Genomic DNA, 22,364 nt, shown 5'->3' on the forward strand with positions numbered 1-22,364 from the left:
CAGGAAACGGCCAGGAAGGGTTCCACAGCGGTATGTGCACAGCGCCTGAGAGACCCTTTCGGGGGTGTGCAGAGCGCTATATAAATGCACTACATTTACATTGTGGGCAAAAGAATAACGGGTTGGAATGCTCCCCTGAGCGATTGCCATGGTTAGAATTATTGAAAGCATTTCGGCCATCACCTCTTGCGTGTTTGTTGTGATACCCAAATGGCCTAGTGTATGCCCTGACGTGTGTCTATTGCTCACCACACCATGGGAACCAAGCTACAGCCAATGAGGAGCCCCAATCAGGGTGGAAATGGTCTTAAGGTTGCGTGTGTTCCGGTTCAGGGAGGACCTGGCCAGGCAGTTCGGGCTGGACTGTTCCTATTTGAGCAGGGTCAAGAGTGATGTGCAAGAAAACACATTCACTGCCATTGAGTGCTGAAAGAAAAATTTTAAACAAGCATTGACAAAGACAATAGGTCTCACCTATAGAACTTATTGGCTTTTGCCAATGTTTTTTGGCAAAGATGTACAGATGCGCCCTCTTCTCTCATACAAATAGTGCTGATGTACATAGAGCACCTGCACTATCTTCAGGGAGCGTTCCCTCATTAGCATGTTGTATGGCCCGAAACTAATGACGGAAACTTCCCCCATGCCCTAATATGGGTGTGGGCACGGAGACAAAGAGGCTGTCATGAGGTGCACTCACTGTGCACAACAAAAAGGTGCATCCCCTCAGGGTGACTCCTGCAAGATTGTCCCATGACTGCCAGACATGCCTCTGAAGGTGGATGCAAACACTCACTGCACCAGAGACAGTGAGTGATTGCCCCCCACCCCCCAACCAGCAGCCTAGAAACTTGAAAAATAAAAACAATAATAAAACAGGTTTATTATCATTTTATTTTTCAATTTCTAAGGGCTGAGTCTTGGGGGCCGGGCCATCATGGGGGCAGTTTTATGAGGGGAAGTGGTGGGCACTGTTATCAGTACGCATGTGGGTTTGGCCATCCATCTCAGGATGGCCAAACCGTCATGTGCACTAATCTGTCTCCAACCCGAGCTGCGTTGCTGGGTTGGAGACAGCAGGTACAGGCTCCCAGTCTCTCTGGGAGCTCAAATCCAGAGCGCTCAGGCCAATCCTGACGTTGCTCTCATGCATGAGAGCAGCGTCTGGATTGGTCACAGGGGAGACTGGGAGTCTGTACTGCAGTGAGGAGCAGAGGAGCGGCGATGCGGGGGCAGCAGGTAAGTTCTTTTTTGTTTTATGAACATCTGTCTTCCCTCCGCCCCGCCACTCTGCCCTGAGTGGCGCTACTGCCCGCTACTGCACTGCACCTGTCTGCAGGGGGGTCTGTGCCCATGCTTTCTTGTGCAAGAGGTGCCACCGGCACATAGAGAGAGAGAGAGAGCAGGTCATTCAAACATCCACTTCACATTTCATTCATTTGCTGCCCTCGAGGTAGTGCGAGTTTGCGGCAGACCTGGGGGGCAATACGTAATAGTTCACGTTGTCCTTGTTTGCACCCAGCGCACCTGCTTAAAGTGCCAAACAGAGACAGTGCCCTTGCTATGTAATACGGGCCCAGATATCTGCATATTCTAGAACACAACGTAGGTTCCCATTGAATTGTGGGAGTTGTAATCATCACTTGGACTGAGACAACTGCTCCAAGTAATTGATTAAGAAAGCACTTGAATAGTGGCATATTTGTAAAATTGGAGAGATCTGGGCATCTGTCCACAAGACAATGCATCTGAAAGGCCAGTGGAGCTGGGAAGGAGTCAGTCACATTCCCTGCTCCTATTTTTATCTCCACTCACCCCAGAGAGCTCCTAAACCCACAGAAGACGGCAGATTTCCCTTCATAAACTCTGCCGCCCTTTCACCCTCGCGCTTCGCATGTGTGAGAAGCCGCCAGCTCGCGAATTCCTCCCAACGAGTGAGAGTCTGTGCGGCCGCCTTCACGCACAGCCTGCCCCGCCACATCTCAGGACATCTCCCGACGGCGGAGGAAGGAGGGCGCGAAAACCGCCTCAGTCACGCCTCAGCACCTCGGCCGGATCGAGCCCGCCTGGAGACGCTCCGATTACCAGAGGCCCATGAATTATGGATGTCTGTCAGCCACTTAGCAGGACTCACAGGGAGAGAGGCCGAGCCGGCCTATTACACAGTCAGGCCTGTTAAACCGGCAAATACCTGCAGTGGATAAAAGCTTAAACTCTCCTGCTGAGACGGGGCGAGTCGGGTTACAGCATTTCACACAGATAAGGCCGGCCGTGGTGCGCATTTCTTATTTTTGCTTGACAAAAAGATCATACTTGGTCGCCAGCTTTACCCTTGCGAATTCCTTATAATTTTACTCGTCAGCTTATGCCTTTTAACATTAATTTACAGGTTCCCAGACAGGGTCTGTCTTCCCCAGCATTCTGCAAATAAACACATCCTGTTTTCCAATGCACAGTGAATCTTTTTCTACAGCGCATGTTCTTGGTAACATGTAATTTTCATAACGCGCCTTTGTTTCTCCAAATAGTGTTTGTGGCAGGGGTTTTAGATAGTGGTAACTGGCACTAATTTTCCGGGACAGGGACTCATTTTTTTATCAGGAGAATTTGAAAGAAAGGCAGAAAAAGGAGAAAGGAGGAGGAAAAGAAAGAGAGGAAAAGAGTTACAAAGGAAAACAAGCATTTGCAATGCAATAGGTCTCGCATTTGCGAGAGTTTAAGCTATTGGCATTGTAAATGACAACGGCTTCTATTTATCTGTTTGGATAATTAACACGTAAATAAAAGGCATTGTCATTTACAATGCCAACAGCTCAAACTCTTGTAAATGCAACAGCTCGCCCGCCGTTGCCCCGGGCTGCTTGGAAAGTGAGAGCGCGCATGGCGCGCTGAATGCTGCAGGAAAGCATGTCGTGCTTGCAGTAGGAGAAACGCATTAAAGAAAATAGGGCTTACAGACAAATAAGACATACCGTGCAACAACTGAAGTAAAAGGGTGAGTCCTCATGGGAGGTTACAAACTAAGACAAGGCGGTATTGAGGGACCACCAAGCCTATTAACGAATCAGAAGCCAGCATTTACGAAGGACAATGACACAAGCCAATGAAAAATATGGATGGAGAGGAGGCTAGCTTCAAGTCCATACTCGAATACAGCATGCCGTGCAGAGCAGCACATGGCTACCCAGGCTCGACCCAAAAAGCAAAGATGAAAAAGAACTTGCACATGTGAAGTTGCTAGACATGTAGTGTTGAGGGATGGAAGAAAGAGGCATGAGGTGGAATCAAGACTAGCAAGGCTTCGTATTAGGCAACCCTGGCATTCTGCGGTGTCGGGTGTGGGCTCCTAAGAGATAAATTAGACCCCTGCACCTATACACTTTTTGCACATTAAGCTTTGGTGTCATGCAAGGTCACACTTGCCTATAGGAAAATCTGGCAGTTCCTGGAGGACGGGTCTGACAGGTCAGAGGTCAGTATGTGGTACGTTTTTTGACTGTCTTATGGGCCGTTTTTTTACTGTTGAATTCCCTGATATTACCATAAGCAGTGCCTGCAACAAGCACAGACACCTGGAGTCTCCCCTACCTTGCAGAACACCTATACAGCATACCTTTACAAATTCCAAACATTCCCCAGTTTGCAAATGTGGGCCATTTTATAGCTAGCTGATTCACTAATAGGGTCTCTTGTATTTTTATGCCTAAGCCTATTTGTAAAAGCGTGTATTTTAGGAAAGCGTGCCATTAGGGCCTCGTGAATCCGGGCCAGGGGATTCGTCAATGGGACGGCGGGAATCTCTTCCGGGGCAAGACATGATATCACTTCCTGCCGGGACCGGCGATGGGGGGGGTGGTGAGTTGGTGGGGGCCTATTTAGGACAACTTGCCTGGGCCCTTATCCTCTCTTCTCTACAGCGCTGGCCCCGGGTACAGTGGACTCCTGTGAAAATGGCGCGCCTTCCTAAAGTCCGCGCTTTTCCAAATAGGCTCAGGCATAAAAATACAAGAGACCCTATTAGTGAATCAGCTAGCTATCAAATAACCCAAATTTGCAAATTGGTGAATGTTTGGAATTTGTTAAGGTATGCTGTATAGGTGTTCTGCAAGGTAGGGAGACTCAATGCATCTGTGCGTGTTGCAGGCAATGCTTATGGTAATATCAGGGAATTCAACAGTAAAAACCGGCCCATAAGACAGTCAAAAAACGTACCACATACTGACCTCTGACCTGTTAGACCTGTCCTTCAGGAACTGCCAGATTTTCCTATAGGCGAGTGTGACCTTGCATGACACCAGAGCTTAATGTGCAAAAAGTGTATAGGTGCAGGGGTCTAATTTATCTCTTAGAATCCCACCCCACGACGGCGTGGTCCCATAGTGCCCTGGCGTGAGGGGGGGCAGGACTATGGTCATGGGCCTTTTTTAATGTTTCGGTCAAGTGCCTTGACAAACGGAATGGCCTAGCTGCGCCTGAAGCAGGGGCCGGCTTGGGAATACACCCACAAATTACTCATGGGGATCGTATGTTACACTGCAATGTGGGCACATGTCTGACTTGGACTCAGACTTGTCTATTCATAGCATTTGGGTCTGACATGGCCTTGGACCTGTGGATCGATATGAGTCACTGTAGCCTAGTGGCTAAGGTTGCAGGGTCTGTCCCCGAAGGTCATGTGTTCCAATCCTGATTTATCATTGGTTTGGAATTTCGTTGTGCAGGAGTTATCTTGTGGTAGGGAGGGCGAATACCGGTTGGCCCTGGTCACCCTTGTGGCGGTAAAGAGGCCACATAAATTGCCATACATTGTTAAGGGGAGTCCTCCTGCATACTCCCTAGGCCAGCACTGAAGGGGAGAGACAGACGGTAAGCTCACCCTAGAGAGAATGGGGACACCGGCTGGGGGCAAGGGCCCCAGGTTATCCCCTACGAGCCCCCTTGGGCGGCCTGGTGGTGGAGGGCTGGGTCCCTAGGGTTGCGGACAAGGACCAGATGGCAGGGACTCACCTCTCAAGGATGCAGGTGGGTTGCCCCTTGTGTGATTCTCAGTTGGGGGACGAGAGCCAGAGGGCCCCTTAGTGCTGGAGCGATAGAGAACATGCTTTTTATGTAAATTAAGTCTGTCATTTATGCTGATGGTTCATAATGCTATGATCAAATGTAAATGTAAATATTAATTTTGTGATCAAATTTGATAAATCTATATCTTGTGGAATGTGAATCTTATTCGTTATATATTGTCATGTTTATGTGTGATGATTTGTAATAAACATGGCCTCTTTTACCCACAGCTCATGTAATCAAGTCTTGATTTGTGGGGTTCTGATGGGGGCGGGGCTGGGAACAACCTCCTATTCCATCTCATTCTGACCCCGGTGTCATGTGACACTACATAAGCACTCTGACTCTATCAATATTACTAAATACGATGCAACTATTCTCTTGGGACTTACCCTTCACATATCAAAGGTTTCATGCCAGACCATCACTGCAATCTGAATGCAGTGCTTAATTAGAGCCGGTGGTTTCCAGTGCTCAGAACCGGCTCTTAATCATCAACACCGGTGCTTGATCACCAGTTAACAACACATTAATTTTTGGTAGACACAGGGAGATTAAGTGATTCGCCCAGAATCACAGTATGTTGAGCCGACGCTGAGACTCGAACTTGGTTCCCCAGCTCCGAAGCCGGCAGCTCTGTCCATTAAGCCACATCCTCTCCCCACTTTTAGGGTTTCATGGTTAGTGGTTGGATTTGTGTTAGGCAGCACTACCAGGAGAAGTGGGCTGGTTGAAGCTGCCTCTTGACGAGATCCCCAGCACTTATGTTTTTTTTCTACAAATTAACCACTGTCGGAATGATGATAAAGCTCCCCAGTTGAAGACACTCAGTGATGGAAACCTGAGTTGCTCCTAAACCTGAGTTGAGAACACACCTGCCTCATCATCTGAAACAAACAAAGCCCAGCTGTTCTAAGCTATCCACAAAACCCTCCATAGGTGGTTGAGGTACGTAATGTCAGTGATGGTAACCAACATTAATCCTAATATCTCACTCACGTATTCTCCCCCTAAAACTATCCCCCAAACTCCAATTGGTTTACCACCATAGGCAGCACCATTGAAGGGGGTCAGAGGGGGCATTTTGTCCTAGGTGTGACACTTCTATGAACGCATGGCCCTTCAGTAAAATGTATTTATACATACTTAAATGTAAGGAAGCCATGGCATCAGAAACCATCTTTTCTTTTTAATAACTCCTAGAAACAGGTACTTATGGTCCATGCCAAAAATAGAAGCAGCATCCAGCGGGCTCTACATTGTTGCTTTGATCCCAGGCCTTATAATACCTTCTGAAAAGTCTGACAATTAATGAGCAAAATTATTATGTCTATTAGCAAAATGCAGAGAATTCTTAAAGTTGTTCACTCTGCTGTCCCAATCCACTGCTGTGCAGAAAGTACCTTGGACAATTCACTTAACCTTCCTGTCAAACTGGGTCTGCCAAACATCTGACACACAGAATTACTGAAGGTGGCAGATTACTTTCATGGCTGTTCTGTTCATTCCTAGTGCTCACTGTTGCACCTGCTCCTCTCTGGAGAGTCACTCACAAAAGTCTTCGGACCTAGACAGGGAAGGGAAGGACTTTCCGGAACCAGATGTGGGGTTAGGACAGGGTGTTCCCCTACACACAAAGGCTGGCACCAGGTACACATTTTGGACCCTCAGAACACTTGTTAAGTGCACTCCCGGACCTGTGTGAAACTTAGAAGAAGGGATGCGCTGCTGCCCTGCTGCAAGGAGGACTGCGCTACTGCCCTGAGGAAGGCAGGTTATACCTGCTTCTTGAATCCAGGACCACCAGAGTTACTCCGAGGGCTAGTTGGCTGGCCTCCGGTGTGAGTTACAGGGACACAGCAATCTCCTGAGGTCTTGAACCCTGCTGCGGGCCTCTGCTGGAGTGAGTCGTAATCCCCCATGTGGTGGCCCGAGGTCCGGAATCCTTGGTGGTACTCCTCCAAAAACCTGGCACTTGGAAATGTTTTCACCAAAAACTGCTGTGAGAATTGACAGGAGACATGGACCTACCTACAAGGTGATCTGACAAAGGTGCCTCGCTGGGAGAATGGACTTTGCTGCAGCTCCAGTTGCATTCTTCTCTGCAGCAGCAGGAAGTCCCTTTCAGCTGGAGTTTCAAAGAAGGTATCTGGCCTTGTGGAGCCCTCTTCGACTATAGCCTGCAGCCTCATCCTGTTGGAGGTTTTCAACTTCCCAAAAAACATTTAAGCTTGAATGTAGAAATCTTCATAGCAACTTAATTCAGTGGCTACCCAACAACCATACCTCCTCCTTAGACTCAGCCTGCTACCTTTGCTCACTGTAGGCTCTACATTCTCCATGGAAACCTTCAAAGTTTTTTATAAGTCCGAAGGGAAGCCAAGACTAGGCCAAATAAACCTCTTGTATCAACTTTTAACTTTGACCTGATCTTTTGCCACCAGAGACCTATGGTTGGCACTTTGATCTTATAGGCACAATTTTTTACTGAAAACTTTCAAAAGCCATAACTCTGGTTCTACTGCCTGGATTAAATTTGTTTTGATGCCATTTTGTTTATTAATATTTTCTCATTTTTTCTAAATAATTTTAAGGCTTTTCTTTTGTTGTGCTTCCTCTTTATTATTGTTTGTGTGCTGCATTAATACTTTAGACATTGCCCCTAAATTAAGCCTAACCGCTTTGTGCCAAGCTACAAGAGGGTTAAGCACAGGTTAATTTTGTGACTTGTTGTCACAGGTGGTTCTCTTCCTTTTTGGAAAGCCGACAGCAATCTGTCTGCCCCCCCCCCCTCCCCCAGCAGATATTCCACTGCTGAATGTTGGAGTGCCACAAGGCTCAGTCCTAAATCTAAGTTTATTTAATATCTATATGGCCCCACTGGCACCCTTAGCTCAACAACATGGGGCAAAAGTTATAGCTTATGCCGACGACACCCAGCTGCTGTTCACATGTGAGAAGGACGAGGTGTTTAGTGACAATGTAATCAACTTATGCATGGAGAAAATGTTTGCCTGGTTCCGACAAAACCAACTGTCATGCAACTCAGCCAAAACTGAAATGATCTTCTTCGGACACACTCCGGGGGACGAATGGCCTCAAGATCAGTCCCCACCTTCTAGTCCAGTTACCACTGTGAAAAATCATGGAGTCTTACTTGACCCAGATCTATCTATGAAGCCTCAGGTCCAATCGGTGGACGGCACGTGTTTTAGGCTTCTAAAAATGAAGAGAAACTTTTTACCGCTGCTACCCATATCCCACAAGAAAACAGTGGTCCGAGCCTTGATCACATCAAGGCTGGATTATGCAAATGTGCTATACCTGGGCCTACCGAATTATCTATTGGGCCGCCTACAGGTAGTTCAAAATGCGGCCGCCAGAGCTATTTCCCTGGTCCGGCCCAGGGCTCACATGACCACTCATTTAAAATCTCTGCACTGGCTCTCAGTGAAAAATAGAGTTAATTTCAAGGCCCTTGTGTTGGCCTTCAAGGTGCTCCATAGTAGCGTGGCTCAGTACAATGGAAATAAAATTATACCCTATGCTCCAGCCTGGACTTTGAGGTCATCAACTCAACATTTGTTGTCGGTGCCAAAGTCCTTTCGGACTAGGAAGGGAGGACGCTCGTTCCAGGTGGTAGCTGGAAAACGATGGAGTAGTCTGCCTCTCTCTCAGACAAGAACAAGACCTCCTTAGTTTTAGGCGCCAACTTAAGTCCTGGCTGTTCCATCAGTAAATGGGGACTTTGTAGGATGAGGTCGCACACTGTTTTCTGTCAAGGGTGACTCCTCAGCGCAGGGACACTCCATGGAGTTGCCTTGCGCTTTATAAATACCCCATAACATTAACATTAACATTGTGGTTCACCGTGACAAGGGTTGTGGTTGTTGCCTGAGTGGGGCTTCCACCCCCCTCCCCCTCCAGTAAAATAATTCCTTAAATTCACTCAGCAAATTTTGCACAAACTCATCATAATACCCAATACGTGCTCGGTCCTTGCACTGGCTCATGTACTTCATTAAATTGGGTAATCATAACACCTGGTATTTACAGCACCCTGAAATGATATACGCATGGTACAATGCAAAAGATAGAATCAAGCTATTAGCATTATTACCATTATTGTTGTCATTAATAATGTTAAAGTTGTACTTTTTTCTGTTCAAACACCTTTCAATCCACTCTCTTTTTTTTGTTTCTTCTCTCCACCTCCGTGTAAACAGTGGTTTGTTCTTTTGTACTCTGTGGCTTCTCACACTCTAGGGCTTCTTCACTTCATCTTTATCTTTTGTCATCTGACCTTCAATTTCTTTTGTTTCCTTTCATCCTCTGACCCTTTCATACCATCTTATCCCTATCCCTTCATTTCTTCCATTTATACTTGTCTTTATTGTCCTCTGTGCGTTCTTTTTCTTTTAATTTACTCACACTTTGCTTTCTCATATCCTTCCTCCTTCTTTACCAGTTTTTTTTCCTCTCTCCCATCTTCCTTTTCACTAATTCTAGACCTGCACTTCTTTCATACTCTCTTTTTTTTACCATCCCCTGATCTCTACTTCTTCCCCTTTTAATTCCCTGCCTAAAATCATGCATTTCATTTATATTGTCTTTTGTGCATTGTTTCTTCCGTCATAATTCCTTTGTTTCTTCCCTAATATCATTTTGACACCCATTCCCTTCTTTTACATCCTCATATTCCTCTCCCTTAACTCTTTTGGCCCTTACCTTCTATACTTCTATCCCTTTTCTCATCCCGCACCCATTCTATTCAATGCCTCCTCCTTGTATTACCTCTTCTATTTTCTCTCTCCATCTCAACCTCCTCCTTTTCTTTCCTTGATCTCTTTTTCACTTCTCAGTCTTATTTTATCTCCTTTGTTTTCAGTAATCTTACTTATTCCTTCTTGTAAGAATTCATTTCTTCATCCTTCACTATTTCTCGTTTTACTTTCGTTCGTGTTACTTCATTTCTGTCCATCTTTATTCCCTTTATTCCCTTTATTCTTTAGTTCCATCCCTTCATGCAATCCCTCTTCTCAGATTTGATGTTCTCTCTCCCCTCTCCTCTTTCACCCATTGTCTTCTCTTACTTTGTATCTTACCCACGGCTGGTCTTTCTCTTTCGATTCCCATTTATTCTCTCTTTTTTTCCCTTTACAACCTGACTTGCTTATGTTGTACTGCCTGATATTCCTTCCCTTGTCCTATCTTGCTTATCTTCTCATCTTTACTATTTCATCACTTGCTTAATTACAACCTATTTGTTTGCCCATTTCATTCTCTTGCCCCTTTTATACTTATTCTCTCTTGTCGTCTTCATCTTCCGTTCACCCTCTCCTTTGCTTTCCTCTCTTAATCCCTTCCCTTTGCTTCCTTTCTTCTCTCTCACTTATCCTTCTCTACTCCTTCCTTACCTCACTGTTCACCTCCTTTCTGTTTCTTCTTCTGCCGCGTTAACCTTAATCGTTACTTCCGTCCCTTTCCATTCCTCTCATGCCCTCTTACTCTTTGTCTCTCTTTGCCCCACATTGCCTTCTCATTTCCGTTCCCTCCTACTCAGTGGTTAATTTGTGAAAAAATACGTGCCGAGGCTCTGGTCAGGACGTACCTTGCACTAGTCCATTGCTCCTATTAGCACGGCCTATAACAGAACCAACTACTTAACATGAAACCCTAGAAGTGGGGAGAGGATGTGGCATAAGGGCCAGAGCTGCCGACTTTGGAGGTGTGGAACCAGGCTCAAGTCTCGGCAAAGACTCAACATCTTGTGATTCTGGGCAAATCACTTAATCTTCCTATTCCTACCAAAAATGATTGTATCCTTAAGTGGTGCTCATGAAAAGCGCTCTAATACCTTTGGGTCGTGTTTATGCTATAAGTGCTGGTGTTGACGATTAAGTGCGAGTGGTAAGCACCGGAAACCACCGTTTCAAATTAAGCACTGCTCCTACTCCGTCTTTCTCTTTCCTCTCCCCTCTTTATCTTCCCTTTCCCTCCAGCCCCTTGCCTTCTCTTACTCTCTCCAGGTCTGCTCTCGCTTTTTCTGTTCCCTCCTTGCCCCTCCCCCTTCTCCGCAGTATATTTCCCTTCATAGCCGAGTCATGGTTCCTTCCGGGATGCCTTCCTCTGACTTGCTGTATGTTTAGTCTACAGATTATTTTTGTTGATGTCCTTTTCATGTTTTATGAGAGTTTTCTCAGTCGGGTGTTTTATGTCGTTGGACCTCTGTCTGCCTGTCTTCCTATTCAACCCCTGGTTCTCTCGTTCTCAGCTCTCTCGCTAGCTTAAGTATGAGTACCTATCTCTTTTTCCTGACCAGATGCAGCTGCCGGGCCCATTTTCCGACTGCTGGGGTGGGGAGAGGCGGGAGAGGTTCAGAAAAATTCTGAAAGTGCAGAAAGGGTATGTGACTCAACAATACTGTGCTTCTACAAATCTTCAATTGACTCTGGAAAAATGTAAAGATTTGAAAGTAAACGTGTCTGCACTGCTAACCTTGCAATCTAGAAGTTTCTCATGGACACACAGCGGCCAATTTACGAGAATGTGCAGCGTCGCAAGTCACTTTGCTGCACCGCAGTGCGTGACAGTGAAAGGGCAGGAATGCGCCATATTTAAGGGAATACAGCGTTTCCTCCTTTTACCCTGCGCTGGGGCCCTTTTCGTAGTCTAGCACCACCACCAGCAAGTGCGCCTGTGTTGTACACGGGGGGCTTATTTGCAAGAAAGTGCCGCAGCACGGCACCGCAAGCACTTTGACTGCGCCACGCTGCGGCACTTTCAAAACACAGGTATACGTCATATTTACAACAATATGATGCATCCCTGTCCCTTCCCCAGATCTGGCGCACAATCGGCGGCAATGTGCCACACAGGCACCCTTGCGCCATGGTGCAAGGGTGCCTGCATTGCGGGGAGATTTTTTCTGTGCAGGAAGTGGTACCTTCCTGCACAAGAACAAAAAAAATAAAAAGAGGCCATTACCTCTTCCTATGCATGCTGCAGAATGCAGCACCCCTAGAAAGAGGACAAAACGAGGAGAAATGTAAACATTTCGCCTCATTGCACCTCCCTTAAGCCTCACCTGGGGTGGCGAAGCATTCTGATGCATTTCCAGGTTTATGAATTCTCGTAAATCTGGAAATGCGGCAGAATACATGGGTGTTGTGTGAGAACGCCCACAGCAACACCCATGTCACGCCCCTTTCACGCAAAGTGTTACGTTAGAAGGGGCCATAGTTAAGAGGACACGGTAAGGCATATGTAAATATGGGGCAGGAGGTTGCGCCAGCAGTGCGTCACAAAAAGTGACGCACCGGTGGTGCAAGGGGCTTGTAAATTAGCCCCAGGATTGTTTTAGTGCATGAAAGGACACCTTCCCACAAAAAAAAACAATCCTAAGAGGCATATCCCTCTTTCTATGTGTGCTGCAAAATGCAGTGCACATAGAAGAGGAAGTAATGAGAAGAAATAGAGATATTTCCCCTTGTTACGCCTCACCTGAGAAGGCATATTGTTTTGGCGCATTTTGGTATATTTAGGAATGCATCAAAAACCATAGGAGATGTGTGGGAGCACGCAATGCCCATGGAACACCTTCCCAGGGAAGAGTAAGGCAACGCAGCGATTTGCGCTGCATTATCTCGCTCCAGATTTATGGAGCCAATAAGGGCCATGCAAAGTGGCTTTGCGTGGCTTCATAAATCCCATGTAAGGTTTGTGTCGCTCTTGCACCACGTTGCGTGATGCAAGAGCAACGCAAACCAGCTCATAAATAGGCCCCACATTGGTCTTTACGAGCCATGAACGTGTGCCATCAACAATAACACACTTTTTTTGTATCAGAAATCACTGGGAGTTGCGGGTGTGTTTAGCTGTGACATTAAAGCGCCAAGAGTCTCAAATCAGAGACACCAGAGAGCGTGAGCTCATGAATAACAGATATACTGTCTGTGAAAACTCGCAGAAATGCCATAATCAGCATGAAGTATTTCATAGTGACAACTTGTCTATGCAACCACAAATCAGTACCACTTTGGGTGTATGTAACAGAGACACACTGTCTGTCAGACCACAATGAGTGGTTCACTTAGGTTTGTTTAGCAGGGACATCCTGTCTATGGAGTTGCAAACCAATCTCACACATGGGAGCATTTAATTGTGACATTCTGATTGTGGAAAGTAAAAATCAGTGACACACATGGGCAGGTTTAATAGTGACACCATGTCTGTGGAGCCGGAAATCAGTTCCATGGTTGGGAATGTATAATAGTGACATCTTGTCTGTGAAACCAAAACGATTGATGCAACTGGGCATGTTTAATATTGAGACATCTAGGTCTATAGATCCTTAAATCCTTGCCACATTTGAGTTTGAATATTTATGACATCACACCAGTGGATTCAAAATAAGTGGACCCATTGGGTGTGTTTAACCATGACACCCTGTTTGTGGAACTAACATCTGTGTCAGATGTGGGTGTGCGTGCAAGTCGCACAGTGTGTGCATTTGGAGGGGGTGTGGCACATCAAATCAGTGACAGACCTCTGTGTTAAAGCATGTACACTCTCTTTCAAAACTTATATCAGTGCCATATATGGGTGCATTAAATAGTAATACCCTATCTGTAACACCAAAAATCAGTTTTGTCATTGAGTATGTTCAATAGTGACAATTCTCTGGATTTTCAAATCAGTGCCACACCTGAATGTCAATATCTGTGACACCGTATCTGAGGATGCCACAGCTGCTTGTGTTCAACAGTGACATGGAGTATAAGCAAAAGACACAGTATAAGGTTCCTCAAATCAGGGTCACATTTCAGTATGTGGTAATATTTATGTGTGATTAAATGTGATACAGTGACCGTGAACCCTCGATTTGGGCGAGAATAAAAGTTACATGTTGTGTAACAGCTTAAACCAGTGAAACACCTGTCCTTGCTTAGTTCCTGCATCCTGTTTGTGGTATCACTAAACAGTGCAGTTTTTGAGTGTTTTCAAATGTGGTGTCCTGTCTATGAATGCTCAAGTCACTAATAGTGACACCCTGTCTGTAAAACCACTGTCAGGGCTACCACTGGGTGTGATTACTGGTAACTTGGATATGGTTCCTTAAGTCATAGTCGTGTTTGGGTAGATGTGGCTTACTAGAGAGGCCAACTTCAAAGCTGGGGAATCAGGTTCGAGTCTGGCAGGAGGCTCAAACATCCTGTGATTCTGGGCAAATCACCTAATCTCCCTGTGCCTAAAAATGAATGTGTCCCGCTATAATGCAACTGGTGATCATGTAAAGTGCTGTGATACCTTGGGGTCAAGTTGGCGCTATACAAAACTGCAACAAAAAAATTGTCCCATTGAGGTGTATTTAACAGTGACTTTGGGACCTCAAACCAGTGTCAGACCTGGGCGAGAATAAAAAACACACTGTCTATTGAAGCTTAAATCAACACCACAAGTGGCAGCATTTAATTGCAGCACCCTGTTTTTCCTACCACTCATTATTGCTGTTTTGGAGTGTGTTTAACAATGGCATCGTGTCAGTGGCATATTGATGTGAATTCATCAAAATGCTAGTGATAGTGGAAGTGACATCACATACCCTTTGACTTTCACTCACACACACATTAACACATACACGCACTCTCTCACATAAACAAACTCTCACCCACAAACACGTACACAACATACATTTCAAAGTATTTTTTTACTTACCTCAGCTAAAAGGTAATTTCTCATCCCAGCTGATTGTACTCTATTTTTTAATACACTAATAGGGATACTGTAATATCATTCATTATTAGTGTAATAAAAAATGTACACAAAACAAGGAGAGTGGAGCCACAACCGACTCAATGAGGTCGAGGTGCCCCTGTGTTCCTGGCACTGATGTTGTCACCTCTGGGGCCAGAGGTCGCAAAGGCAGTGCCAGGGGTCGCAGCTGCGAGCCCTGACGACCCCTAAACGGCATCCATGTTGCGGATGACTGTTAGACTTGGCATCTTTGGCGTGGTTTCCCCTGACTTTTTGCCTCTACCTCCTGTATTTTTGATGGTGTGCTGGATTTCGTTTTTGCTGACTTAGATGCTTTGGGCACTTTGCCACTGCTGATCAGTGTCAAAGTGCAAGTGCTCCCTGTGTAAATTGTGATTATAATTTATTCTCCCTTAATTCATATTTGATGTACTGGTAAGTTCCTAGTAAAGTGCACTGAGTGTGCCAGGGCCAATAAATCACATGCTAAACGTGGGTCTGCAGCACGTATTGTGACACCCACATGAGTAGCCCTGAAAAGATATCTCAGACCTGTCACTGCAGAGCCTGTGCGAAGTTTTAAACTGCCATGTCGACCTGGCAAGTGCACCCACTTGCCAGGCCCTAACCTTCCCTTTTCTTACATGTAAGACGCGGATCAGGTAGGCCCTTGGTACCCCCATGGGCAGGGTGCAGTGTATGTGAAAGATAGGACATGTGCTGGTGTGTGTGACATGTCCTGATAGGGAAATACTGCCAATTTCGTTTTTCAGTATTGAAAGGCTATATGTCCTATAGGATAGCATGGGAGTTACTTTGTAACATCTTACAAGTATAACTTCCTATTGGGACAAGATGAAGAAATAAAGTTTAGGTTCTCTGAACTGAGAATTTAATTTTAATAACACATCTTTTTGTAAAGATGTTTTTTAAATTGTGTGTTTGAAAATTCCACTTTTAGAAAGTTGGCATTTTCTTGTTTAAGTATTCTGTGTGCCTATGCCTGGTTGTGGATTGACTGTCTGGTTTTGGAGTGACAGGGGCTGGGAATGTGCATTAACTGTAGACAGCCAGTGGCTAGTGGGCTTGAGGTGTGCCTGGCCCTTCCTGGATGACTCAGGGCTGAGCTGAATGAGGCTTGGCTGCATTTAGAGTAGTGAGAGGAGTTTTCCTTGCACCCGATTAGGGCCTGTCTCCCTTGCACAATGCTGTCTCCATCCCCTGTGGTCATACTGCATCAGTGAGGACAAAACTGGTTTGGACTGGGCGCAGAGACCCTTGCACAAAGAGAATAAAGACAAAATGGGATGTAAGTAGTGGACCTTAAACTCCAGAACCATACTTCACTTCTGGACTCAAGAGGAACCTTTGCCAAGGAGAAGAGCTGGAGTGCTGTGAGGAGGAGTATTGCCCCTTTGCTGTGTGCTGTGTGGGGTTGGCCTGCAGTTGCTGTTTCTGCCAAGGAAAGGACAAAGACTGAAACTTTGCTATGAACCTGCTTGAAGAAGAATCTCCAGGGACCTGAGTGTGCTGGCCTCCTGTTCTGAAACCTCAGGGACACAAAGATTTCACCCCAGCTCCACAGCTCCCCTGAACTCTATTGCTGAGAGTTTTAACCTGCCAGGAGGTGCCCTTTCCAGTTTTGGGGCTCTGGAGGTTATTTCTGCTGTTGTGAGCTGGAAGAAACCTAAGAGAAGTAAGACAACCTGTCTCCGATGATCTCAGCGACGCCGCTGTGACGCAGCTACCTGCTCCAAGGCGAGGGGCACCGCTCATAAAGTACACGACGCACAGCCTGGCCAGCACTGCAGCTCCGACGCCCTTTGATGGCTCTCGACGCCTGCAGTTATCGGCATTCCCTGACCTCAGCTCTCACACCGACTCTGTCATCGTCTGCATCCTGTTATCGCAGCTCTGATAACCGCTGAGGATGACTCCATGAACTTTACGACTTGGCATTGTCACTAGAACTGACGCCTCGCCACCAATGCAACCGTTTTTCCCTGTCCTGGACTTGACACGTCACCTCCTTGCGGGTACGATGCCTCGCCTTCCTGTGGCAGCCAGGGTACCAGCCTCGACCTCGGCACCGACACCTCACCTTCACAATGTTGTCCATCATCATATACTTCTTTTCCAAGGTACTGTTTGTTTGGGGGGTCCCTGTGACTCCGTGCCCGATGGGGCGCTCCTTGTGGTCAGTGACTTACTTTGGATTTATTGCTGTCACGACATCACAATAGCCCAGGTGGAGCTATTTATTTACGACAAGCTTTATTTTTGCAATAGCTGTTTTAAAAGTCATATCTTATTACCTGTATGTTGGATTTTTGTCGTTTTGGTCTTGTTGAGTTTAGATGAAGATACTTTATTTTTCTAAACTGGTGTGGTGTCTATTTGTGGTGTTATCACTGTATTACTGTTTGTTTTGAGTACAAATACTTTACATATTACCTTTGGGATAACCTGTCTGCTCATGCCAAGCTACCAAGGGTGTGAGCAGGGATTAGCTAAAGTGTGTATCCCCCTTATCCTGACTAGAAGCAAGGGTCCCTATTTGGACAAAGGTACTTACCTCTGCCAACTAGAGATGGTCGCATCTGCGACCCCAGTAACCCATAAATGACGTCCATGCTGTGGATGCCCAAGTCACTTTCAGTGGCACCATATCTGTTAGTTCCTTATCAGTGCTACAACTGGGTGTGATTCGCAGTGACATGGTGTCTATGGTTCCTTAGATCAGGGTCACATTTGGGTCGTATGACAGTGACTCTGTGTCTGTGGAAGTAAAAAGTAAAACAAAGTCACATTTCGGTGAGTTAAAATGTGACAGTGTCTTTGAGAGCTCAAATCATTTTCAGACTTGGGCGTGAATAACAGTTTTGCTGTTTGCAGAAGCTTAGATCAGTACTTCAAGTGGCATTGCTTAGTCGCTAGAATGATAGAATATATGATGTTACAACGCATGCAATTACAACGCATGCTTTTACAACGCAGTCTTTACATCACAACTTCCATTACATTGCAGGATTTTACAACACATGCCATTACAACACATTTTTTAAAACTACCATTACAACACATTACATTACAATGCATACCATTAGAACGCATACCATTACAACAAATGATACTTTTAGGGCAACAGTAGGGTAAGTGTTGGATAGTGTAGGGGTAAAAACTACTTTTCCCATGTACCCCAAAACCCATACAAAATCTCCATTACTTACCTTATAATGTGTTGTAATGGCATGCGTTGTAATGGTATGTTTTGTAATGGCATGCGTTGTAGTGACATGCGTTGTAATGACGCATTGCAATGGCATGCGTTGTAAAGGCAGTTGTGTTGTAACACTTGCGTTATAAAGGTAGGTCGTTGTACTGACTGCGTTGTAATGTATGTTTCCCGAATGATACCACCAATCAGCGCTGTTTTTTAGTGCTTTTAACTTAGCCTCCTGTCTGTGGATTCCAAGGTCACTGCCACTTAAGGACGGTGACACTGTATCTGTGCTACCACTCACTGGGAGTGAATAGCAGTGACACCCTACCTATAAAACACAAACCCGCTGGCACGCTTTGGCGTGTTTAACAAGAACACCCTCTCTGTGGAATGAACTTGAGTAACAGTTGGATTTATAACAAAGGTTCCCTGTCTGTGGCTCCCAAGGTCACAATCACTCAAGGACAGTGACACTGTATCTCTGAATCCGAAGCCAGTGCTACCACTCACTGGGTGTGGATGACAGTGGCCTCCTGCCTACAAAGCACAAGCCATGGACATGCTTGGGCGTGTTTAACAAGAACACCCTCTCTGTGGAATTAACGGGAGTGACACTGCTGGATGCATAACAAAGGCACCCTGTCTGTGGAACCTCTGAATAGTCGACGTTAACATAGAAAAGCAGCCAGGTAGTGCAACTGAAAACCGTGTCAGTTTTGGGTGAGAACACAATAGCACATTATTAGTGGCGCCAACATCACTTCCACTGCCACTATTAAGGGCACCTTGGGTTTGATTTCCAAAGAGATTCTCTGCTTCCAAAAGGATTTTTCCACCGTGAAACGGGCACGTGAAAACGAAACTGTGAACATGCCTACGTGTGATCATATTTTATAAACACATGAATGCATGTGTTCAAGTTGAACAAGTGGATTCTTTGTTAGGTATGCACAAAAGAAAAATGAGGAGCAAAACAGACGGACGGGCCGGTCACTTCATCCACAATTTAAGTGATGAAGTAGAAGCGGCCAGCCTGGCAGACACTCAGAACAACAATCTCTTCACAAACCGAGCCAGATGAATTTACCAGATGACTTTTTGTACATTTCTGTCTGTCTTGTACTGTTCAACCCCAGGACATGAGCAATGTAAGCATGTACAGATAACTATAAAAAATGTGTGTGTGTGTGTGTGTGTGTGTGCGTGCGTGTGTGTGTGTGTGTTGTGTGTGTGTGTGTTGTATTTATATATCCACAAAAAGGTTGCCCTCATGAGCATGACTTCCTGGGGAGTATCTCCGTGCAAACAGGAGGACTGCAGCCAGGTCTGTGTCAAGCTTTTTAATCCAAAGTACAGGCTTTACACGTTTTGAACTAAGAGTCCTTGATCACAAGCCATTATTGTACACCGAATAACTGCCAACCAATGTAGAACTCTTGCGTGATTTAAATGTCCAAGTTCCCGCCTCGATGGGCCATGTGGCCATGTGGCCCGCTAAAGCATTGTGGAATCCGCAGTTCTACAAAAAATAATAAAACCCAAGCGGGTATCGTAGTATCCTGTGCATTAATGTTCATAAAAAACCATAGTGGGCTGATTAAAAATTCAGGAAACTAAACTGCTGCCCAATAAATCCATTACTTTTGTATAGGACTGTATGAAGCAACTTGTATGTTACTTTTATGGATGTTTTAAATATATCCGAATAAAGATCATTTGATTGATTGATTGAATAAATCCATCGCTTTTGAGCTCTCCGTTCCAGTTCGGCGCCTGTGTTTCAAGCGTTGCAGATCCGCTGAGATGCGGCAGGTCCGTGCTCGCGGCTGAGCAAAGCCGCTAATAAATCCACACAAAAAGGTTGCCCTCATGAGCACAACCTCTCGGGGAGTATCTCCTCGCAAACACGAGGACTGCAGCCAGGTCAGTTTCAAGCTTTTTAATCCAAAGTACAGGCTTTACGCGTTTCAAACTAAGAGTCCTTGATCACACACACACACACACACACATATATATATATATACATTGGAAGGTATACAAAGGCGAGTGACAGATGTCCCGGTTTTGCACAGGCAGTCTCGGTTTTCCATCAGCTGTCCCTGCAAATGTCACTTGTTTCAACTCATGTCCCCGTTTTTAAGGAGTGTCAAGTGAATAAAGTGGGAGGCATGCTTTTATGTGTTCCAATGCACAACTAGTGTCAAGCCTTTTCAGAAATCAATTAATCAAGCTAAATATCTGTGTAAACATTGAATGTAATTTAGGTGTATTAGTGTCTCTTTGTCTGTGTTTTCTTGTTGGCGAGCTCTGTCTTAAGTCATTCTGTGGCCCTCGGTCAGTTAAAAAAAGGTAGTCCTACTTTTATGTTTATAAAATGTCCCAGTATGTGGTTTATAAAATATGATCACTCTGCGGAGAAGGAATGCCTGAAGGTACAGTAGTGGGGGTGGTTGGTTTACAATACAGAGGAGAAGGGTGGTGTTGAGATTTAGGAATTAGTTAGGGAGATATTGGGCAGGTGGGAAAGTTAACTTTAAATTAAGAAGGGATGGAGTGAGGATTCTTCAGGGGTAGTCGGACAGCCCAGAGGATACACTGAAGAGCGAAGTTTCAGCTACTCAGAAAAGTAGAGACGGGTTCGAGCGAAAGCATCTCCTCACCAAACTGTGGTGACTGCCCCAGCATGGTGATGAAGCACAGCATTATGAAGAAAAGTGAGATAAGGAGAGAGAGAATTTGCAAGAAAAGAGTCTCTTTGTACGTGTAAGGCATGTTTGATGAAGAAGTCCACACCACAAATGGCTTCCAACACTTATCATTAAAATTCTAATCATGCAAATGCAATTAGACATAATGCTTGATTGAAATTTTAATTATGTCAGTGAACGTTCCAAATTTCTTGCAATTTTTTAATTTTGGATTTTTATTTTTTTACCTGCGTGCACATCACATGATACAAAAAAAAGTCTTGCGAGACAGCAGCAGGAGACAGATTGAGACGGAAAATGTCTCACAGGGAGTCATTTTATGCACAAACCAGTCTACAGCCAAAATATCCCTAGACTTTTATGTGGCATGTATGTGCGGGTAAAGATAGTGCCAGCAAACCAGACTTTACGATGAGAGCGTAATTTTGTAGTTTCAAAAACGTTCATGAAATTTTTGTCAAAATTTGCAAGGAAAAAGTAACCGATTTCCCACATCTCTACCACTATCACTTCTCCACCTGGACTCTCACCCTCTCACACACTAGTCCACCAGGTGCCAAAGGTCTACTTTCAATGAAGCTCTACTGTGCCATGACCAGTGAATCTCATAATATTGATGAGGGAGCTATGGGGGTCAGGGAGATTGATGGAGCAAGGACTCGTATAAAAGAGACTTGCTCGGATGCAATCCTCTCATATAACTCGTAACACTGTATTAATAAAGTATTGTGTAAATTAATACGCACCACACTACATATTTGAGCAAGATGAAGCTTGCTTTCGTGTTTTACTAATAAGTAACCCGAGTGAAACTTAAGATGGCTGCTAACGCGGGAAACTGTACTGCGCATGCGTCAACTGCATCTACGCAGAATGACGTTCTTTCGCTTGGAGGGAAATTTCCGCACCTGCGCAAATGCATCTAATATGGCTGCTTGAAAGCTTACATGCTTAGCATCTGCTTTGCTGAAACTAAAACAAGCTATTTACTAAGTGCTAATGCGAGGAGAGCTTTTATAAGTAAATGGGAATAGAGTAGAGATAGGTGGTGTACAGTGAAATCATTTTATTTTGAAATTAATCTGTTTAATATATTTGACCTCTCTATTATTTCGTAACTGGGCCTCCGAGAGAGATTGAAGCCTGCACTACACGTGACTTTCAGGCAGGCGCAGTAATAACCAGCAGGGAAGCCATGATGTCGAATTTTGAAACCCGTCCAAGGCCATCATTGTTACATGTCATGGGAACCTGCTGGACATCCTGCATATTGTACAGACAACTGTTATATGGATTCATTTTGATTTGATAAAGATGTGAAATGCGAGTGGGAAATAAAGCTTGGGAATAAGAATTAAGGGGCGGGAACATTAAACAAAGATCCAAAGAAAATTATTAAGACTTAGCATGGTGTGATGATCATCCCCCCTTGCCTGTCCAATCAGAATTAGGAGTTTCGCAAAGTTGAAACATTAATGGGTTGTACATGAGCAATGCAAGGTATAATTGAGGTAGTTTAGTTAGTTAGAACACACAAAGTGATGCTGAGATGCTGAGAGACCGGGATGATGTCCGAGAGCTGAACAAATGCTGAAAAAGAATCGATTTGCAGACTT

This window comes from Triturus cristatus, chromosome 11 (assembly GCF_964204655.1).
Source record: "Triturus cristatus chromosome 11, aTriCri1.1, whole genome shotgun sequence".
Classification (NCBI taxonomy): domain Eukaryota; kingdom Metazoa; phylum Chordata; class Amphibia; order Caudata; family Salamandridae; genus Triturus; species Triturus cristatus.